This window comes from Haliotis rufescens, unplaced genomic scaffold (genome assembly GCF_023055435.1).
Source record: "Haliotis rufescens isolate VD_foot unplaced genomic scaffold, xgHalRufe1.0.p SCAF_70, whole genome shotgun sequence".
NCBI classification, from domain to species: Eukaryota; Metazoa; Mollusca; class Gastropoda; order Lepetellida; family Haliotidae; genus Haliotis; species Haliotis rufescens.
Genome location: NW_025964362.1, coordinates 129,762 through 141,280, shown reverse-complemented (window position 1 = coordinate 141,280; position 11,519 = coordinate 129,762). Strand labels below are relative to the sequence as shown.

The following is an 11,519-nucleotide window of genomic DNA, read 5'->3' as shown; positions in this document are numbered from 1 at the left end:
CCTATATTGACAGCAAAAACAGATTTCCGCTTGCTAATGCGTCAATTCTGTATTTAGAAACTGACGCAATGTTTTGTCTTATTTTGGTATCACCTCGACAGAATAAAGCAATCTAGAGCATATTTTAGTGATTGAGTTTGTTGGGTTTAACGCCGCTCTTAACAGTATTACAGTTATATCGCGGCATGTCAGCTTAATGTGGGAGGAAAGTCCGAAGTGATGCAACTCTCAGACGTTTACCACTTCGGTGAAACCCACGAGCACCGGTATTTTGCTGACAAACCTAGAAACATAATTGGGGCGAATCGGGATTCGAACCCACAATCATAGGTTTGTGGCGTGCCCCAGGGACGCAACTCTGCACAGAAATCGCGGCGCCTTAGACGACTGGGCCACCCGTGCCCCCACATTGCAAAAGACTATTATACCCGTATCAATACATCACCATAGAATAATAATTTTCGTTATGTTTTAATTTTAAGCCACAATCAAACATGGATGTATACTTTCTTCAGGCCGGCATTATATCTTGAATTTGTACGTAAAGCCGTGGCGTTCCCATTATATTAAAACAGTTTATCTGTTTGAATTTGAGATGTGGTGATTGTCAGTGTCTTTTAATTAGCTATCCTATGTCTCTGAATGTCATCCACGCTGCTATATTAAGTTGTTTATTGCTAGCTCATTAATTAATTAATTAATTAATTAATTATGAAATATACCATTGTTTTTAATCCGATTTTAGTTGTGTAACATTCCGTGCTAGTGTTGTCCCGGTAGGAGGGAGAGTTACACGGGGGGGGGGGGGCTCGAGTGACAGCGCTCCAATATACATTTCGACTAAGCCTTTCGGATGTAGCATCTCCTAGTTGTTCACTGTCCTGACGTCTCCGTTTACCCATGCTCCTCGTTGGCATTCTCCAAAAGTACCTTTGGCTTACCGTGTCCGCCCTGACTGATCTTGTGTATTCAAGGCCGTCCACTCACTCACAAACTAACTCACTTACTCACTCTCCCACCTACCCACCCTCACTCTCTCACCCTCATTCACACACTCACTCACAAACTAACTCACTCACTTACTCTCCCACTTACCCACCCTCACTCTCTCACCCTCACTCACTCACTCACTCACAAACCAACTCACTCATTCACTCTCCCACCTACCCACCCTCACTCTCTCACCCTCATTCACACACTCACTCACTCACTCACTCACCCACCCACCCACTCACTCACTCACTCACTCACTCACTCACTCACTCAGTGCGGTGCCGTACTGTGAAACCCCTGCACTGACACTACGTATGATCACCAATGCGTGTTGACGTGTTCTATTAACGGCAAAGTGACACATGCATCTGTGTACGGGGCTACTGTAAGACTGTATTGAAAAGCACGTAATTACAACACCAAGGCACACGGTACTACCACGCGCGGACTATAAATAGGTGCAACACATAAATCATGGACAACCAACCTACCGCACTCTGTAACAAATTAACATTAGAAAGCGACGACGCGCAATTTGGGTTGTCGAATGTTTTCTGTCATTTGTAGCTTGTGTCATCGCGGAAAGACCGAGTGGTGACGAATTGCTTCATGTTCGGAAGAATAACAGCATCCAATATTATGAGCGGACTGATTGGTCAGTTTCCACGACTGGTCGGTCTGACGATTCCAAGCGGTGCACATGTGTGTATAAGTCATAATGACTTGCTGGAGTACAAGTCCTCGTGGTCTAAGCGTTGACTCTGATGATCATGATGATGTTGTTGTTATAACGGAATAAAGTCAAATTTAAACATCAGCATAGCCAGTGAGTTTATCACTTGGAACTGGATATGACATACCTGTACACGGACATGGGGACGGAGTTTTAAGGTAATGTTTCCCTATTTTAGGAGATGAGGTAGGGTCAAGGACGACGCAACTAAATTTGTGGCATGTATGTCCCCTGGACCTTGGCTCGATCCTAGTTTCGGCAGATTATGATCCGTTGTCTGTAGGTCACTATGACATGCGTAATTTTGAAGTTCGACTCTAACATAATGATTAAAACCTAACATTATGTACCCTGTGTTTGCAGTTCTGTTCTATCCGCTCAATCTTAGAATTAATGCAGTCTTTTTTCAAAGTAGTAGACTAATAATCTTAATCTGATTCAAAGTGTAAGAACATATTCTGGACAGAAAACACGATAATTTGACTGGCGTGTTTGTGTTTTTAGTGACGACAGAGAGATTGAAATTTGGCGCTTTTCTAAATCCGACTGAGCCGGCATGTCTTTTGCCTAACAAAGAGCGGTTTGTTGTCAAAATATTGATGTGTTGAGTAGAATACACCCGCCCAAGGTTGTTACAACAAAAATATAATTAAATTGACTAAAACATAAATTGTTTCCCGAAATATTTGCTATTATTTGTTTTGTATTTTAAGTGAACCCCACTTTTCCTTGATATGTACCCTTGTGCTTATTTTAAAGGCTATCATCGATGTTTTATTAATGCAAATCGACAGTCTAATTAACTCATAATTTTGGAGTCGACAGATGCCGCGTCAATCAAAATTTTCGTCAACACCAAGGAGTTCGCGTGTAGATTTGTCATGGTAGACTGACGATAAGCACATTATTTTTACAATACAGAGCTGAGTTACCTGAAGTGAGTGAGTTGGGTTTAACGCTGCTTTTAACAGTATACCAGTTATATCGCGGCGTGTCAGCTTCATGAGGAAGGAAAGCCCTATTTAAGTGATGCAGGTCTCAGACGTTTACCACTTCGGTGAAACCCACGAGCACGGGTATGTTGCTGACAAACCTAGAAACATAACCTGGATTCGAACCAACAATCATGGGTTTGTGGCGTGCCCAAGGGACGCAACTCTGCACAGCGAATCGCGGCGCCTTAGACAACTGGGCCACCCGTCCCCACTGAGTTATCTGAAGATGTAACCGCGCTAAATGTAACGTTTAACCCAAACTGCGCGTTCGTCTTCACATTCAGTTTGGCGCAGTTACAGGTAACCCAGTCCTACATAAACCTAATTATACAATGAAACACAGTTTGTTTACTTTCAATTAAAAACAAGACATAACGCAATAACAATGATTTGTTATCTCGGGAGCAAGGGTTACAAAACACCACTGAAGCACGAGAACCGCTAATAAGTAACTGTTGCCTGATGTTAATATAAGTTTAAATTTGTGAAATCGTTCGACGGACTTTCGAATAATGTGGACAGAGAAAGGATTTGACAAATCTTTCAAGACATGTGCGTGAAAAAAGAGTCAGCAGTGTTTCACTGTTAATACAGGGGAGGTTACTCTTAACTTCTAAACACACGTGTACATAACATTGTTTTACGAAAACATTACAAACACATATTTCGACCTTATATATCTTATATTTGTACACTAGATCTTCTGCGGGGTTGTTCTACAACGGTTGTTCTGTAACCACTTTGCTCTATGGTGCTCTATAAATAGCTATGACTCTGCAGTCTCGTGCACGTGGCTTTTGACACGCAGTGGGGATTCCCCGCGCTGTAACCTTTCACTGAGCCAAAAGCACGTGGTTATGCGGAAGATTCGTCATGTGTTCGCACTTACAGATGGGACGGGTTCTGATATTATAGAAACGTACTAACTCAACTCACACACTCTTTGAACTATAATCAGGGTTGAAGCTATAGAAAAATACTACGTTTAGTCAGTCAGGTCATACAGTTCTATACACTTTTACACGTCACAGTCACACGTTTACAACCACACATGTAGTATAAAATCAATCCTCTATGTGACACAATCTGATATTGTAACTGTAATCCTTCGATAAATGCACACAAAATGAAAAACAATCCTTTAATGAGAATTACATTTCTGTATATTATTTTGAGTTTTGTGCTGGTGTGGTCATGTTTAAACATAAACTAGTTTGTTTGCTAAGCGATCCAGTTTCCTGTAATTTGTGGGCACATATGTGCGGCGTTAAACAAACAAACAAACAAACAAACAAAAACATGTATGGTAAAATCCCTTTTAGCTTACGAGAGTACGTGAATGCAGTGTTGGGAAGGTTCAGTGAAAGAACGATATACATATTTAAGGACTATCTTTCATTTGTTGTGCATATATCGAGTGAGTGACTATGGTTTTACGCCGCTTTTAGCAATATTCCAGCAATATCACGGCCGGGGGCACCAGAAATGGGCTTCACACATTGTACCCATGTCGGGAATCGAACCCGGGTCTTCGGCGTGACGACCGAACGCTTTAACCACTAGGCTACCCGACCGTCCCTGCATATATCGAAGGGTAACAGACACAAATTGTATAAATCGCGTAGCGAATCGTTTAGAAAGTTCAATGTTAATTAGCCCAAGACCCCACACATCCTCGTTTAGGAATCGGCGGTCAACGTTCATCAGGTTTTACCTGAGGCAGACTTATGTGGCGGTGTCCCCAGTTCATACACATAGAGGTTTGTTTTGTTTTGTTTGTTTGTTGTTTAACGCCGCACTCAGCACTATTCCAGCTATATGACGGCGGTCTGTAAATAATCGAGTCTGGACCAGACAATCCAATGATTCATATCATGAGCATCGATCCACGCAGTTGGGATCGATGACATGAATCAACCAAGTCAGTGAGCCTGACCACCGGATCCCGTTAGTCGCCTCTTACGACAAGCATTGTCGCCTTTTACGGCAAGCATGGGTTGCCTATTCTACCCCGGATCTTCACGGGCCATACAGAGAGATATCGTATCGGAGTATCTTAATTGAACCAGATTGGACTCATATCTGACATAGCGGCGACTTGGTCACACATGATGAGGGTTATGCCGGCGCATGTTTGTCCGCTACAGGTTCCTGGGTTTTATTCTGTTCAAATTGTTATGTTAAGTGTCGGATGTCTCCCGACGTGAAGTTGAATATTGCTAAAAGCGGCGTAAAACCATACTCACTCACACACTGTAACGTTAAGTGTGTTATACAATCCATTGTCACTCATGACATCAATCATTGGTTTGTCAGTCTCGACACAAGTCGACGTCATGTGGCTGGAATATCACTCCCGATACAGGTGCCCCCCCCCCCCCCCCAGATCTCCACACAGAGAGATGTGGTATCTGAGTAAATATGTGATTTTAATTGGATCGAATTCAGTCAACAGCTCTTTGTCCAAATTACAGAAACAAACAAAGGTCTATATTTATCTTTGTACTCATCCAATTCACGAGACGAGTATGTACTTCCCTCTGTCAGTTACTATTTATATACCAGCTAGATCGTAATTATATTACACATGGTAAGTCAGAGGTTTCTGGTACCTCCAACATGGTCGACTTCCCTTAAATAGGTAAGATAATTTGCTATTTCTGTGATTAGTTTGAATGATAAACCGCGTGTGTCACGATATCTTAGAATACACAGTTTTGTTTGCAACAAAATTAATAGCGATGACTCAAAATTTATAACGCTCGACATATCTTTGACCTATATCTTAATTAAGTCGACAATATCATATCAATATTCCGCGGTGCCGACTTAGAGCATGTATGTGTTTCAAACAGTACATATGCATATTTAAGCGGGTGGTGGGTGGGAGAGGCATTGAAAGAAGCGTGCTTAAAATCTCCAAATTATTGATGCATTGCATGCATGGTTATGTCCGTAGCAGTATCAGAATCAAAGTGTCACTGTCAGAAGATCGCTTTAGAAATGTTAAATAAATTGTATTCGATTTGTAGCACGAGAGCCCATATATTTTCCCGGCATTGCTTTTAATATACTGATGAATTTCAAGGAAAGAACTCCCGATCCGTTCACGTTTTAAGCAATATACAAATATCTTCATGTATATTTACAAAAAATAGTTTAATTAATTCCACACGGAACAAGTACTTTTCTAAAATATGCCGATTTTCGATTTGAACTATTCTCTCTTGAAACTAAACTTTAAAGCCTGTGGTTATTTCGCTGTACAGTGTTGCGTCTGGGCGCGACAAAACCCTATGAAGTTGGGGTCGAATCCCGGATTCGTCACTCTGAACTTAAAACGAAGAAAAATATTACTACAGGTGAAAGTGGTTCCTACTGGGGTCCATGGTCATCAACCAACCACAACCTCACAGATTACTTGACAGCTAATTTAAATGTAGATAACAAACTTCATATGTACACACCACGTTGAGGGGGGGGGGGGGGGGGCAGGCTGAGTGACGTGGTTAATAGCTTGTCATCGTACTCTGACGACGTGTATCGTTGCTCATAATATCAATCACTGGTTTGTCAGGTCCAGACTCTATGCTCTAATAGTAAATTGCTTTAGTAAAGAAATCTACCCTACGTGTCTTCTCTCACGTAGAAATCATTATTACAAAATGGTAAAACCCCTTACTTGGTCGATGCCTGTGGTCGTATCCCAATGCTCATGATATCAATCACTGGGTTGTATGGTCCAGACTCGATTATTTATGGACCGTCGTCTTAGATCTTGAATATTGTTCAGTGCCGCGTTAAACAACAAACAAGCATTAATAAACATTCTTTACTGTAAATATATGAATATGGTGACAATACGCGTACATACATTTACTTAAAACACTTTGCGAGGCTGACTGTCATGTTGAACTTGACCACACTATTCTTATCCAAAAGGGGGCACGGGTGGCCCAGTCGTCTAAGGCTCCGCGATTTGCTGTGCAGAGTTGCGTCCCTTAGGCACGCCAGAAACCTATGATTGTGGGTTCGAATCCCGGTTCGCCCCGATTATATTTCTAGGTTTGTCAGCACCATACCCATGGTCGTGGTTACACCGAAATGGTAAACGTCTGAGACCTGCATCACTTCGGGCTTTTCTCCCACATTAAGCTGACACGCCGTGATATGACTGGAATACTGTCAAAAGCGGCGTTAAACCAAACTCACTCACTCACTCACTCTTATCCAAAAGTTCACATGTTTTTGTAAACAGGATTACCTGGAAAACAACTGTCATCATTTCTATCACCATGTACAGTTTGAATTGTGAATGTGACCTTTTTGTAACTAGCCAAGATATTTGACAGGGTACACTTGATCAAGGTCATTCACGACACATGTGAAAGTGACTTTTCAACATGACCGGTTATCTGGCAAGCCAGGGTTAACAAGCATTTCCGGCATGTTGTTATTGCAACCCGACATTGTAAGAGTATATTTATTCAACGTCATTCACGACAATTTATCTTACTGTGAATACATCAAGTACATGTTCACTTTACCGTAAGGTAAGAAGTAACTGTATATTTTATTGCTGAAACTAAATATCCCACGTACAATTAATTGGGTGACACACAGTTAACCGCTAGATCTCACTACTCAGTAAACTAACAGAAGAGATCCATTCAGCATTAAAAGTAAGATTTTATTTACCTTTTCCTAATTGTTATATACAAATCCCTGCATACAACTTCAACCGTCTGCATGGATATCTCACTCTTAATGTAGCTGGGGGCATGGGTGGCCCAGTCGTCTAAGGCGCCGCGATTCGCTGTGCAGAGTTGCGTCCCTTAGGCACGCCAGAAACCTATGATTGTGGGTTCGATTCCCGGTTCGCCTTGATTATGTTTCTAGGTTTGTCAGCAACATACCCGTGCTCGTGGGTTTCACCGAGGTGGTAAACGTCTGAGACCTGCATCACTTCGGGCTTTCCTCCCACATTAAGCTGGCACGACGTGATATTACCAGAATACTGTTAAAAGCGGCGTTAAACCCAACTCACTCACTCACTCACTGAATGTACTACAATGAGTGTGTGAGTTCGATTAAACTCCGCTTTGAACAGTATTTCAATTATGTCACGGCGTGTCAGCTTGATCGAACTTCGCTGAGTAGTTAGGCGTCCCTGGGGCGTGTCAGCTTGATCGAACTTCGCAGAGTAGTTAGGCGTTCCTGGGGCGTGTCAGCTTGATCGAACTTCGCAGAGTAGTTAGGCGTCCCTGGGGCGTGTCAGCTTGATCGAACTTCGCAGAGTAGTTAGGCGTCCCTGGGGCGTGTCAGCTTGATCGAACTTCGCTGAGTAGTTAGGCGTCCCTGGGGCGCGTCAGCTTGATCGAACTTCGCTGAGTAGTTAGGCGTCCCTGGGGCGCGTCAGCTTGATCGAACTTCGCTGAGTAGTTAGGCGTCCCTGGGGCGCGTCAGCTTGATCGAACTTCGCTGAGTAGTTAGGCGTCCCTGGTGCGCGTCAGGATCCTATGATTGTTGGCTCGATTCCAAGTTTAGTCTTTATTTATTTATGTTTCTTAGGTTTGTTAGCACCACGCCCGTGCACATGAGTCTCACCATAGCTTACTACCCTTTTTGTGTACATAACATGCCTCTCCACTCCAGTGTAACTACATCTGATATCTCCTACCTGTATATATACTTGTCAACCATACTCTGTAGTACATCACTTGCTTTATGACGTTGTTAGAACCTACGCCGAAACGTCGCTCCTAAGAAGTTGTTCATCCATAAATCGTATCCTTTCTTCAACAAAGTGGTAAACGTCTGAGACCTGCACCACGTTAGGCTGAAAAAGCTGTGATTCTGTTCAAACCGGAGTTAAACCCGAATCACTCAGTCAAAATAACAGCTCATGCATGAAAACGCACAACGTCTATACCAAGACTGGCAACACAGATTAGGGATGACAGCCCCTCTTTTACCCACTGACAAAACATTTGATTCATAAAAAGTCTAGCAGTATCACAGATTGTTTACGTATATGTCTTTGCACAATCAAAATGTGAAATTTCATCTTGTTTGCCACATACCAAATACGGATAATAAAAGATAGATAAATCCTGTAACAGAGGCCCATTGTGATTTCGTTAGACAAATCCTCTACTGTAACATGACAATGAATGACATTGTCTTCTTGTTATTTAAGTACGCAAAGGGGTAAGTCAAAAGGTACACTTCTGTATCGACTTGGAGCCATAATGTGTCTGAGTGGGATATTCATGTTAAACTGCAGCATGGTATCTCAGTGGGATAGCACTACACACCGAGTAGTACAAGCACACACACACGCACTTACATGCAGGCAAACGCAGTGCACCCGTGAAGATCATGGGTAGAATTGATCTTCAGCAACCCATGCTTGCCGTAGCAGGTGGCAATGCTTGTCGTAAGAGGTGACTAACGGGGTCGGGTGGTCAGACTCGATGACTGGTATCCTCCCAAAACGTAGACCTGCCAAAACGCAGACCCGTTAAAACAACACTCGTTATGGCTGGTTGCATCAGTATTTAGTACCCTGAACCCTTAAGTAAAATGGTATCACCCATGTAACAGTGAGTGAGTTATTATTTAAAGTCACAGCGGCAATATTTCAGCCATATCGTGACTTGAACATACCCATGTAACAAGAAAGAAAGCTTGGTAGACTTTGTTGATGCATGTCATCGTATACCAATTGAGTGGATCGATGCTCATGATATCAATCACTATTTACAGACCGCCGTCATATAGCTGACATATTGCTGAGTGCGGCGTTAAACAACAAGCATATAATTATAATATAAGTGGAATAATCTTGAACGCGACGTATGTAAATGTATATGTCGGTGCCTTATATATTCGTCAATATCACAGGGCTATTGTATGTAAATTGGACTCAACACGAATTGGGTCCACTCGGCTCATTCTGTTACCTCCTTATAAAGGTGAACAATGGAACTATTTGCAGTTCCAAATTTGAGAAAATGATATCGGGTCACAACGCCGCCAGGTGCATCAGTGAAACCAGAGAATTCATATCCCAAACCCCCCCAGCCCCTCCCACCCCACCCACCCACCCAAACCCCACCCCCAAACCCCCACCCCCCTCCAAAATAAGTGAAACAATAATGGTTCAGTACATTGACATAGATAGGGATGAAACTGAGTTCCCAATATGCCAACATCAATTTCTGTTGGCAATTTGGGATGTAGGCACAATGGGACTGAACCCCGATCATCACAAGTCAACATTTGTCCCTCATCGCTGCACCATTGCACCGGTCGCTTTAGCCCCCCCCCCCCCCCCCCCCCCCCACACACACACACACACAAAAATAAATATAGTTTTGTTTTCGAATCCAATTACGGAGCGTGTGATCTCAGCACTTTCACTTGGACATTTAAATACTTCGGCGAACATTATGTTATTTTTTTTTCTCTCGGGAATTGCCTTAATATATCTGGGACAACTGATATTCGCATCAAAATCGCAATCATTTTTTCTCTTCACTTACCCTTGAACAGCAGCCCAATCACCAATCAGTCATATCAAATCTTTAGAAGAGAATTGTGTTTAGATATTAACTTCATTTCAGTGATATGGATAATTAATTTCAAAATCGTATTTATTCCACTCCACGTTCATGCATATCACTTAATTGCAGTGATATTGTAAGTAAAAATCATATTTTATACAACTCCCGTTCAAGTTGTTCGGTATCCGGGGAATAAACTTTGAGATGACCATGAACATGGTCGATGTCCGAACACAATTGCTGCAGCTAGTACCTGTTAAATGAGAGTTCTTCTTTATTGATATTATCCAAATTCCACGCAACTGAGCTTAAAGAGGCTAACAAACACATATTGATGTAATGAGGGTTTCTCATGCTTGGAAAGGTCTTAACGGTTTAGTTTAGTCCAGTTAAAACTGGAAACAAGCGCAGCGGGACGTGGATTCAATGCAAAAAATGGCATCCTTACCCATCTTCGCGAGGCAAGTGAGTTAACTGACTATAAAAGTCCAGTTTTCACCCTTGCCGAACTAGGCTGGCATTATGGAGTAAATTTACATTTTGGCTGGACTAACGAGTATATGCATAGTCCAATCAAAATCGCGCAACGAAATCGAAATCCGGTTCGTAAACTGTCATGCAGATTTCGGTCGATTGCAGGATTTGCAAAGCATGTGCACCGCCAACTCGTTGTCAACATATCATTTTAACAATCTTTTTATGTTTTTAATCAAGGTGCTCACGTGATTTGATGCACTTCAAGATGTAAGACTCGTTTTATCACAATATGGATCTTGATTATCGATCAGATCGTCTTGACTTGACGCCACCGTTGTGTTTGAAGCAAATACAAGTGATACGAGAGGTGGAATCTGATTGGTCCATAGGAGAGGCTTAGGAGGGACATAACTCTTAATAGCCACTGGTGGCGCTATGATCGAGCCCAGGAATTCCAGCCTTGTTCGGCAAGGGTCGAAACTGTTAACTCACTTGCCTTGGGAAGATGTCCTTGCCGTGTCGGCCTGCTGACAGAGTTACCTTTTTTGGTCATGTGCACAACCGTGATGCAGATGTCAGACGTTTACCACTTTAGTGAAACCCACGAGGACGGGTATGGTGCTGACAAACCTAGAAAAATAATCGGGGCGAGCCGGTATTCGAACCCTCGATCATAGGTTTTGGGCGTGCCCAAGGGACGCAAGCCTGCACAGCGAAGTGCTACGAATTGCAAACCAGTGCCCCCTAAATTAT

The 11,519-nt window shown here is 42.6% G+C and overlaps 1 protein-coding gene across 2 annotated transcripts in view; it reads left to right on the top strand.

The window, feature by feature from the left end:
- The first annotated feature begins 1,793 nt into the window (after positions 1-1,793).
- Positions 1,794-11,519, top strand: part of LOC124135651 — a 114,855-nt gene continuing 105,129 nt past the window's right edge. The window contains exon 1 of one of the 2 annotated variants that reach the window (XM_046501092.2): positions 1,794-1,884. The gene's annotated coding sequence lies outside the window, so the exon portion shown is untranslated. The remainder of the gene's footprint in view (positions 1,885-11,519) is intronic. The other variant, XR_007219212.1, reaches the window with a different exon arrangement.